The sequence below is a fragment of the Brassica oleracea genome, chromosome C5 (assembly GCF_000695525.1).
Source record: "Brassica oleracea var. oleracea cultivar TO1000 chromosome C5, BOL, whole genome shotgun sequence".
Taxonomy (NCBI): Eukaryota; Viridiplantae; Streptophyta; class Magnoliopsida; order Brassicales; family Brassicaceae; genus Brassica; species Brassica oleracea.
The window spans coordinates 13,933,172-13,945,367 of NC_027752.1; the positions used below are offsets into that span (position 1 = coordinate 13,933,172).

At 33.5% G+C, this 12,196-nt stretch overlaps 2 long non-coding RNA genes across 3 annotated transcripts; both read left to right on the forward strand.

Moving 5' to 3' along the window:
- Positions 1-3,143: 3,143 nt before the first annotated feature.
- LOC106293558 lies at positions 3,144-4,757 on the forward strand. 2 transcript variants are annotated; one of them, XR_001260540.1, is made up of 5 exons: positions 3,144-3,480; positions 3,558-3,787; positions 4,041-4,132; positions 4,250-4,348; positions 4,451-4,757. It is a non-coding gene; the product is annotated as an uncharacterized LOC106293558 (long non-coding RNA). The 2 variants fall into 2 exon arrangements; XR_001260539.1 differs by having other exon boundaries at positions 3,568-3,787.
- Positions 4,758-7,054: 2,297 nt separating this feature from the next.
- LOC106293975 lies at positions 7,055-7,773 on the forward strand. The gene is made up of 2 exons (XR_001260700.1): positions 7,055-7,111; positions 7,198-7,773. It is a non-coding gene; the product is annotated as an uncharacterized LOC106293975 (long non-coding RNA).
- Positions 7,774-12,196: the final 4,423 nt, after the last annotated feature.

Sequence of the window (12,196 nt, forward strand, 5' to 3'; positions counted from 1 at the left end):
CTTAAAGCATACCATTGAGACTTAAACTCAATGCTTCTGACAAACGCATGATAAAGCTCTCCACTTGTGAGACCTTGGATGACACCAAAATGTATATCTGCCAAAGAGGATATGTATATACAGTGAGAAGTTACCAGCTGATCACTTTCTATAGATTCAACGTTTCCGCAGCTTGGACGGTGATTTTGAGAAACAAAATCATTTTGTTCATGGAATTATGTTGCTTGGGACCACTGAGAAAATGGGCTAAATGGATCTGATGATCAAAGGCCCAATTTCTTTATTTAGTGTTTTATTTTTAGAAACAAATTTTCTAATTCTCTTTAAAAATAGTGAAACTGTCTGTTATAAAATTAGCACCGTTAACCTATATTGACATCTGCCCAGATGAATAACTAACACTCGAGAGCTAAATCGATGCTTTCTAACCAAACATTTGCAAACGCTATGATTCACTTTACGATTTAAAACAAGCTTGAATGATCTTCTGTCCCCATTTACAATTTACAACTTATTTTCCTTGTTAAACCATCTCTAACACTTCTATATTTTTCAAAAATAGAGAAATTCTATTATAATGATATTCACAATTTATTTTTATAATAGAAGTAAAAATAAAATTTCTCTATATAGAGGTAAAAATATAATTTCCTATATTATTTTTAAAAGAAAATATTATTATAAAAATATATATGAAAACATATCTGAAAAATATAGAAAAAAATATATTAATTCCTCTATAACACATACCGAAAATAATGGAAGCTTTGACCGGGAGCTTGCGGTCAAGTGGTAAAAGGAAAGATTTGGGATGTCTATCACATTTTATATGCGAAACTAAGTCACATTTTTCTGGTTATCCTATACGGATATGGACTACCGGCCCACTTGAATATCTGAGAAAGAGTTTATCCGTAGACTGCACCTTCCATCCGGAAGTTAGATCTGTGTGTTTTAATAGATTCGGGTTTAATCTTTTAAAGTTACAAAAAAAAAAAAAATAATGGAAGCTTTGTATGAAATTGAACATTGTGAATACGCCAGTTTTTCTCCATCCCCAGCCCGGCCTTTAGATACAAGGTCAACCAATCCATCCCCAGCCCGGCCTTTAGATACAAGGTCAACCAAGCATGGGTTTGTAACCTTCATAGATTAATTATATTTGAGGCCCAAATCTAAAAGAAAACAACACAGATTCAATGGTAGGATCAGAAGTTCGACTTCGACCTTTCACTACAGATTTTTCTTTGAAAGATATATTTAAATAGTTATTACTGGACCAAAAATTAGTAGTGTCCTTTCAATTGATGCATCTTGCAAAGAGCTGGGGAGCCAGTTTAGGATTTCATCCCAGAGATTTGTCAGGGTGCATCCGTGCATGAAATAATGTTTCTCAAAGAACAATGCTCATATCAAACAAGTAATAAAAGGGGAATATAAGCCTCAGTTAGGCTGTCCACATAGGATAAGAAAATCATCCAATAGGAAACCTGCATTCGGACATGTCAGCACGGCTTTGGGTATTGTTGGGCTTCTTTTTTTTTATGAGCCCGCGTGTTGATCTGAATGGCTCAGGAAGCCCATTTCCATTTGAGATCTATATATATAAAGAACAAACAAATGAGGACGAACTATGCGTTTCATTAAACCGTAGAAACGAAATCATCCATCGACGGCTATGCAGTGGCTTTCGCGATTCTTCTTGCGATCTGAAACGGTTTGATTAATGGCTGCATGATAAATCCAATTGATTCACCTCTCCACGATTCATCTTCTTCTTGAACTCATCTTCTCTTTGTATCTCTTAAATCATTCTCTGATGATCGCTTTTGTTTTTTATTTGTTAATCTGATATTTTGGGGTCATTCTTACAGTAGGTTAGGTCAAAGACGTAGCTCATGCTTGCTGCGTAGCTGATGAAGTCAGCCATGGCAGTCGCCGAGGAAGGGAAGCACGACAGATGAGTTATTATACTTTTTATGGAGTAACTGATCAGAAATTCATAAATAAATACAGTAGAGGTGAGTTATTATATTTTCTGAATCTATTTATTTTAATGTACTAGAGAAAACGCCGGCCAGGGAAAACGGAATATAGCCGAAAAACGCCACTAAGATGATCTCTAGACTGACTGTTGGCTTTCTATTGATAACCCTTCAGATATTTACATCATCGCCTCATCGGTAAGTATTAAAAAGATTCTACCATGTTCATCTGATTAGATTAATCTAAACTCCTTTGTGTTGACCTGAGGCCTTCGTTTGGCTTACCCTCCATGTCTTTAAGTTTCTTTCCAGATGATTCTACTTTCAGTATTAGTTGCAGTTTTGAATAATAGTTTCCTTCTGTTTCTCCAGGTTTGTCTGGATGTTTACTAAGCCTACCATATGTCCATATGATTTATTGTGACTCTCCATGAGCAGAGCTTTTGCTGTGAACAAAGTCATCGAGTTAGATCCTACATTGGCAAGAGCTTACCTCCGAAAGGGTATGTCAATTCTCTCTCTGCATCAAATTTGATGATTCTATATTTAAAGATGATTAGAATCATGATATATCTTCTCACACTATTATGTATTTGCAGTACTGAAGCTAGAAGAATATTCTACCGCTAAAGCAACACCAAATGATACCAAGTTTAAGGGGATGATAGCTGAATTCAATCTTCACATTGCAGGTATTACATCAATTTCATAGGTTTAGCTTACTAGAAAAAAATTATCATTATTTTTTATATCTCTGTTCAGGGGAAGAGAAAGATTTGGCTCAACAGATGCCGCCAACATATTTTTTTATCCTTCTTTTCGCTTCGATACTTCCACAACACATCTTTATAAATAAAGTTGAACTATCTGCCTTTTCAGGCTGTCCACGTCAGCAAGGAGGATGGGGGGTTTTGCGCCACGTGTCGACTCGGTAGGTAGGCAGTGTGTCTCACACGTTCTGCTTTAACGTGCCCGTGCTTTACTTTCCGTTGCTTTTTACGTAAGTGAATTTCACGCAAATGGCTTTGGGCTTCGTTTGTGATGTGGGCTTTTGGACCTCGCAGACTGGATATTATTTGGGCTCTTATTTGTAGTTTTATGGGCTATTAGTCTGGTATTCATATGTGTCTTATATTTTATTTGATTCCCTTCCCCTTCTCGATTCTGCGTTTCCCTTCACCTCCCCCACAAAGTTCCTTTTGCAAAACGGTTGTAGTTATGGCATTCAATCCTCAATCCCCACTACGTCTGCTTCATTGCTTATTAACAACATTTTTATCATCGCTCTTGGACAATCTTTACCTTCTAAATCAGAAAACCCTTAATCGTTTTATCTTATCCACGACAATGGCAACTCGACGGCCCACTTCTCTGAGCTAAAGGCTGGCCGCTGCAGTTAGAGTGTTATCACGAGGCTTCTTTGTTTCTAGGAAGCTCGAAACTTTAAGAAAGGTGGAGAGTTGCGGCCGTTGATGTGGTACTGGTCGATGAGAAGGTAACAACCCTTGGTATTGATTTCGCTTTAATAACATGCATCCTTGCGAAATAAGCTGATTACGTGTTATGTTCAAGTGGGTTACAGTCCGTTTTCATCCATGCCTCAATCAATTTTCATCGGCTCATACTTTCGGGAACATCCTGAAGGAAGGCAGGCTCTCTGACCTAAGTCTGTGTGATGTAACAAGGAGCAACCAAAGCTTTTGACTGTCAAAATTCAAATACATATCTACCATTGCCTCTCATGTTTTTCTGCGACACTTCCAGGTTCTAGCCACTCACAATCTGTACGGACGTCACAGGAGGTAATGGTTTGCATAGAAGGGATTTTCAATAATTGGGGTTTGATATGCTTTCAGATTATGTTCTTACTCTTGTGGTTGAATGAGTCGAGAGAGAAATGAAATTGTGTTCCCTGATTGTTTTTTTTTTGGGGAATACGTTAGAGTTTCTAGGTGTATTTGATGTTATTATCCGTTTGATAAGAGTTTAGTAGAGAGAATTAAGCTTCTCTTGCATGTAAATATGAAAGCTTTTTTTTTGCAAATTTTCTTGCAGCTTTGTTCGTTGGACGAGGAGTGCTGCTATGTCGCAAGATAGTGCAACTGCTGGCTCTGCTTCTGGAGCTAGACCATTTTGCTCCCTTGAAGGTACTATTGGGTCTATGCTCTGCAATCAATATTTAAATCAAATTTTCACTAATAGATGGATGAATGGCTTAGACTTCTAAAATATGCTTAGTTTGTTGGTATTTTGTTTGATTGTAGAGGTTTGATGTACCGATTACTGACTAGACAAAATTGAAACGACATACAATGAAGATACACATAAAACTGAGGGTATTAATACTACCATCCGCTTCAAAGGTCTGTCCAACTACTCTCATATATGTTGTTTGGCTAATTAAGAGATAGAGTAGTTTTGTCAATTTGAAACTTTTCACTCACCTTACGCTTTACTTTACTCAGGCTGATGCCGGACTGACTACGGTTCGTCAACATGGAGGTGTTAAGAAGATTGAGTCAATACCACTGTCTGAGCTGAATCCATATGTACTGAGTTCACTCCCCAGGTTGGACACTCTACAAAGAAGGCACACCATGGTTGAACTTTAGAGCCTGGGAGTCCATGATATTGTTTTATATTTTCACAGTTACTCTAATCCTTTTTTTTATTTAATTCCAAAAATTTGTAGCATCAATATGTTCCAGTTTGATGTCTTTTGTGTCAGTGTTTTGAATTTGGCTGTTTAAAACATTTTCGTACCCATCAAGAAAATATGGTTAAAAAGTTCACCTCATCTTCGTATTGAAAAATTCATATCTTCACTTGAAAATTAAAATTCGCAACTATACTTACCAACGATTGAAGAGGCTTTGTTTTTTTTTTCAAAATAAGCATAGTAAAACTGAATCAAGAAAGTGCTTGCTTATGTGATTTTTAACAAACATGAGATAAACTGAATTTCTTTAATTAACTCTTGGTCAGTATTAGTTTAGAATTTTATACTAAGAGACTATATGATCTGGTTGTAAATAACTACAAGATGTTTAAACATTATTATGGATCTCCCACTTAAAGAAGACAATTCACATGAATCATATGCTGAGAAATAAGCAACCAGAAAGCAAACTAATTTTTTTAATTATTAATCACAATTTCCATGGCAATTTAACCATTTCCTACGATCTCCACAATCATTCTTTTGGAATAAAATTAATGTACTTTAAGATTTTTGATAAATATTGTATTTTAAAGATATGCTATGATTCTTCCGTCAAGACGTTCCACTTTCCAAATAAGCTCCTTTTGTGAAATAGAACTTTCTCACGCCTGTATCACTCTCTACACCACCAGCTTCTTCTACAATCACAACTCCAGCAACATGATCCCATATCTTCTCTTTGTAAGTCACTGCGCAATCTTTATAAATACTTCAGCGTCTCCACATGCAATCGCTACATACTTCACCATGATGTACACTAGCATAGGCATTTCCTAATGAGACGTAAAGGACAAAACAAAGATTTGTTTGTATTGTAACACTAAGAGAATATTTGAATAAATAAACACCGTTAGTTTACCTAACTCCTGCAGTTTACAAATGATTAGATTTATCACTTTCCACTACCTCACAAACTGTAACTAAAACCGGGTCATCTGATCTGACTGTTGAAACTTTAACAAGCGTTGCAGATTCTCCATATTCACTGAGGATTCACGGTGGCATCCAAGCTTGACCACCACCTCTCTTTGCATACATGACACACCTTTTTGATACTGATCTAGCTCGGTAGCAACGATACTTTGGCACTCTTTCTTGACCGGACAGATAAAAAATTAGGCTAAATATCAATAAACAAACTAATTAACTGTCCACTAAAAAATATGTAGTTTATACAATGTCTAAAAGTGGGAGCTCCAGTGATGATAACTGAAATGAATTATGAAAATATAGTTGATAACAAACACGATTATAAATTAAAAGGGTCAAATGTTAACAAAATAATATATATTATTTAATTAGAAAAATATATTTATTATATTCAGTTTAAAGTATTTTTCAAATGTTTTATAAAATTAAATATATTTTAATATAAAATAATTTTAATGTAAACTTCTCGTCCGTAGGGCGGGCCACCCCTAGTATTCTATAATTGTTAGTTTGTTTTTCTTTCCTCAGGTCTCATTCATGTTCTGTCTATTTGGCAATTAAACTTACTGAAGAAGTTGCAAGGGATAAGCAAAGTTGCTTCTTCTTCAGGAAACAAGTAAGCATCACCTCCTCTCTGAGAAATGTTCCATTGTTTCTTCGACTTTGGATCAATTTTCCGGAGGTTTTAACACTTTCACTGAAAATTTTAAGGTTAGGTTGATGTGTTCGTATTGCAAGAAACACAATGAAAATTTTCACGAACGAAAATATGATGGTAGAAACACTGACACCAAAGAAGTTGCTTATTCTAGCTCTTCAGGAAGCTGAGAGAAATGGAAATAGCATATATATTATATGCCTTATCCTTGAGTACACTTATGGCTTCCACTCAAACACCTTAATTAGTGTTCCAGAATTAGTTTGGGGCTTTATGTTAACTGCTATTGGTTACAGGTGTGGAGGACTCGGACGATGAGGACCATACTTCCCAGGTAGGTTCTTACATTACTACGTAACAATTTTTTATCTTAGAGCTGAAAACCTTTTTTTAACAATATGAACCTTTGTGCCCACGTATGTGAAAAAAACTACTGTCCAACCCCTTCTTTTGTTTAGCATGTGTTCACCAAAGTACAAAGTTGTGAAATAGACGTTCCCATTATCGAGGAGATACGCCATAAATGTTCCATCTATCTATTATGCTTCCCTCTGGTATTAGTTTGTTTTGTTTCCATGATCAGGTGGCTAAGCGTTGATGATTTTTGATCAGGTGGCTAAGCATTGATGCTCACTGCAGGTTTCAACTGAATCACTTTGGTTTACTCCAAAAGAGAGGTACTAGCTTAACTTTTTCAATGATTTTTGTTATCATTAAGCCTTACGCTACAGCTCAAACTCGTCGAATATGCTTCTCTGTTTATAAGTACTATACACTGTGCTCTTTGGTGTCTGAAGGAAAGAAATCTGCTCTCAGGTATATATTTAAATATATGGTTTCCGTTGCAATTTAAAATATGATTCATATAGTTTTAAGCACACAACAAATATGCTAATTTGAAGGTTCATCGCAATTGAACTCTATAATGTCTGAGAGGTCTTCTATAGTTCCATCGTCAGGCTTCCCAAGTTTAATCTTTCTCCAAGGTATAAATATTTTCACTATTATATTTTTAAATTCCACTCTCTTTTTATCTATGTAGTAGCATATTGAAAACCCTATGTGATAAGAATCTCTCATTCTCAGAATTCAAAAAGTTTCCATATGGCGGAAGGGATGTAACACTTCTGAAGTCATTTGAGTTCCAAGACCTATAATCACGTGATCAGTCGTTACCGTTTCAAGTTTCAACAGTGGTCACTCCACTTTGGGTCAGCTTGCATTCAATTACATGCCAGTTAAGTTCAAGTTTCTTCATGCAAGAGCGTGCACCCGAACATCACCTCTCAATTTAGCTATAGAGATTCTGAAATGGAGTGAGGAGATAACAAACATTTGCGTGATGTATACTCTATGTCCAGTACTTATCAAGTTCTTCTCAAATCAGTGTATTCACATTAAAAACAAGTCTAATGTAAATAGTCACCACTATCTGGAGTAGAGATTCTTACACATTGATCTTAATTGATTGAGATTCAGTTCAGCGCATCCATTTCTTTTTTGAACTTGACCATTGCAGCTCTTCGCAACTAAACCATGACTTGAACCCCTCTAACCATCGACTGTTCTCTTTTTTTTTGTGACTAATCGACTGTTCTATAATGAACGCTGACATTAACATTTTAACAATCTGTGAACCAAAACAACTCATCCTTCGTAAGTAATCCTGTTGAGCAGCATGCATCATGAACTAAGAAAATGTTTTTTTTTTTGGGTGCAACATTAGTTATCTACTTAATTAACTTCATTTGGTAACTAAATGTCTTTTTTAAAGAAAAAATTATCTCGCAATTTATCATGTAAATCCTATATGTTTTGAACCAAGTGTTGTCCAAGGTTGAGTCCTCACAAAAAGAGTACCAAATATGAGGAAACCATAAGAGAAGACAAACTAATACCACATTAAACAACAACATGTCAACAACGTTTTCATTTATGTTCACAAAAAATTAAAAAAAGTTTAAAAATCAAAATAATGTATGAAGTTTAACAAAAACAATAAAAACTAAAGTTAATTAGAAGTAAGAAAAAAAAAACTAATAATGACTGAAATTTTACGGAAATAAAAATCAATGAAGTTATATCGAATTAGAATGTGATATAAATTCAAAACAGTAAATGTTTTTACTAAAAATGACAAAATATGAAAATAATGGTTTTGGATCATAATTTTGGACCGAAAATATATTTTAAATTCCCCTAAACAATTAAATAGATGCATTAATCCTTAATATTGTAATCAAGAATATAAGAAAAAACATTATGTTAGAACGTATATAAACATTACAAAAGATAAAAGATAGTAATTGTAAAATTAAATAGTATTTAGTGGTAAAAGTAAAATAAATTAAAAATATCTAGATTATCTTTTTACACTGGTTTTAATCAAGAATAATATTTTAACTATAGTTAGATTGTCAAATATTATTCCGTTTATAATAAAAAAAAATTTATTAAATAATAATAATTTTGTAGAAGTTTTAGTGTATTTAACTCATACAACATTTTTTTACGAAAATTGTTTTAATTTTTTGTATGAAAATTGTTTTTTAAATAAAAAAAATACCATTTAGTTTTATTTAAAACAATGAATATATAAATTAGGTATACTTATTATGATTATAAAAAATATATAATAAGCACAAGAAAGTACACTAAACAAAATTAAATACTATATATATATATATAATAATAATAAAAAATAATAATAAAGATAGCCAATTGAAGTGTACAAATCCGCGCTACGCGCGGACCTGCCCTAGTATCAATGAAAAATATAAAGCGACTCAGCATAATATTTTGAAAATATAATAGCATCCAAAAAATACATCTTTTGTGAGGTTCTTGTGGTTGTTTCGTAAATAAATAAACCTTTGTAACGCCCGATATACATATCTGAATAAATATCATTGTTCTCAGAGAAATAACGATCATAAGGACTTTAACCCTGAAAATATATAAGGCTGAAAACATCACTCTTTCACATACCCACCCACCAATACAAACACAGACTACGCTTTAATGTACTTTTATTATTGTTACTAGAGATTTTGGCCGCGCTACGCGCGGATTACAGATTTATATAATATATTTATGTTTAATTATATTGTTTTTTTCATTTTTGTTATAAATTTTAAATAATTTGTTTCCCGAATTTATTTAAAAATTTTACTTTTTATATCTTATAAACCTTGTCTTCTAAATATCTTTTATCGACATAAAATGTAAAAACCATCTTCAACTTTATATTTATATAGATTGTTTATCCATTGTTTTAGTTTATTTTATAATCTTGTGTAATCTATATTATAAATGTGTAATTATTTATATCTAATACCAATAATTTATATATAAATAAATAAACCGATAGATTTTATTTTAACTTTTATTAGTTGATATATATTGATATTATTCACCTATTTATTTTTACATATACTATTTTGATGTTTTGACGTAAGTTTAGACAAAATGTTTAGTATTCTCTTTTGATTTGATGGTATTTTCTAATAGAATCAATGTAGTTCTTTAATGGTTTGGTTAGTATTTTACTTTTTTTTGTTTTTTAATTTTAAATAGTATGTGTTTAAATTAATTTTTTTATTTTAAAATTGATATTTACTATTCACATGAAATATTGTTTTCAAAAAAATATAAACAACTTTAATCACAAATACAAATATAGATATATTATACATAAATAAATATATTATATAACTATTTGTGCTTTATCAATTAGTTAAAATATGTACATTAGAACATACAATTGACCAATTAATCAAAGTTTAGTAAACTTTAGATTTGAGTTAGCATATGAAACACTCAGAGCAGATACACCCATATCTCAATAGGAGGGGGGGGGTTCGCTAATGCTTTAATTAGGTCTCTCAAAAACATGTTCGGTCACCAAGAAACACATCTAATTGATAACTCAAATCGAAGAAATATTAAAAGATCAAACGAATAACAATATTATACATACAAAGATTTTGAGAGAGAGTCCCTACCTAAATTTTCTATACAGTTTCCCACAAAACTTATAACAACACAAATTCTCGATAACTGAGTTTCCGTTCTCAGCCTATTGCCTGTTAGCCTTTTATCATCTTCTACAGCTGGTTCTTCCTCTTGTAAGTTTTTTTGTCGACCCTTTTTTTGTAGCCACCATGCTTGCAAGTTGTAAGTTATACGTTTATAACTTTCAGAGTTACCTAGTCACGCTACTTTCGACAGCCATAGCCCCATCAGTTAGAAGAAGAAAGATGGAGCTCGCATGAAAACAACGGATGATATACCAAAACCATTAAAAAGAACTATTGAATCTGTAAGCACAAAAAGGGGAACATTCAAGGGATCAATTTCCATGTGCTTTCCACTGAATAAAACGTAGGGAGAGAAGCTGTATGAGTAAAACGTGACAGCTAATTCTCCCACCAAACACGATATACAGGCAGCCCATCCTCAGAACTTGAAAGCGTACGTAGTCTTAGTAGCGGTGGCGCCATTATTGATGTTGTCAAGTGGATCCACATAACAGACACGGATCTATTGCTAATTTGTATAAAACACAGGTACCTTTACATTCAAGGATGAAGCGGGCACCATCATCAACTTTTCCAAAATTTTCTTCCATCTCCTGATCTCTCCTCTTCCCCCATCTTTCTTTATTGTTCTCTCTCTGATTCTCTGTGTTTGTCTTCACTCGATGATATGTAATTAGCTTAGTCGTTTGAACAGGGAAGCTTCATACCAAAAAGATTTTGGTTCAGTTCAAGTGTTCATAAAGCTTTTGAAAAAAATGTATCATTGTCATCTGGACATTTACGAATTTATAAATCTTTAACTCTAATAAAAGATGCGCATTCTCCCTCTGTATATCCAGAAAAAGAAACTCATATTTCCAACTTATAAATCTTCGAGGTTACCAGTGTAGAAGCTAGGGTGCCATATTTCCTCTAAACTGGTTGGAGCCAAATTTCCTGCAAATACAATTTTTCTTTTTAACAAAATCCAAAGATTCTTCTGATTAGTCTCAAGGGAAGCTACAATACAATAAAAAGAAATTAGCGGCGTATATCATATATTGAGTTTTTTAGTAATAGCTTAAAATGTTGCTACTTCTAGATCCAGTGACTTTGGTTCCATAGAACTCTTTAGGACCACCTTAATGTGTTGTCACAACTATCACCTATGAAGCAAAACAGTTTAACCAGATTTTTTTAAAAAAGGAAGAGTTTAACATTTTCAGGTAAGTCTGAGTCTGAGGTATTTTATGGCCAGAATCCAAGGTTCTACAGTGAATTATCTATCACCATCACCGTCTGGAACAAACCCCCAATAGCCTTCAAGGATTCAACTCGAGACATGATGAATCCACATTTACATCTCTGATGAAACTTTTCCGCAATAATGAAAATGATGCAATATTTCTGCATCTCTGGTGGCTTTTTTCTTCTTCTTCTTCTCAACAGCTATTCTAGAATCGGAGCACACCCACATTAATTCTATCTCATGCAGTCTCCGAGACCTGAAACTGAACCCCACATGCTCAGAACTTTACTTCAAAAGTTTATTTAACATCATTTTTTTTAGAGTCATGACTGATGGGAAGACTATACCAAAAACTATAAAGAATGTTTTTAAAAAGAGTAGCGTGTGATCATTTTTTGGTCGTCACAGAGAGCTCACCATTTATAATCAGAAACTGAGGTAGTTCATTTAGATAGTCAGTAAAGACATGTATATAAATCGAATGGAAATTGTGACGCTGATTTGCAGACTCTTTTTTTTCCCTGAAGATGATGTTGATAATCCGGATCCCGGAAGGTTCTCCAGAGATTCAACACAGATACCTGTAAAAAAAACTAAATCGCTCAAAGAAAGAAAAATATGGAAAGTATGGAA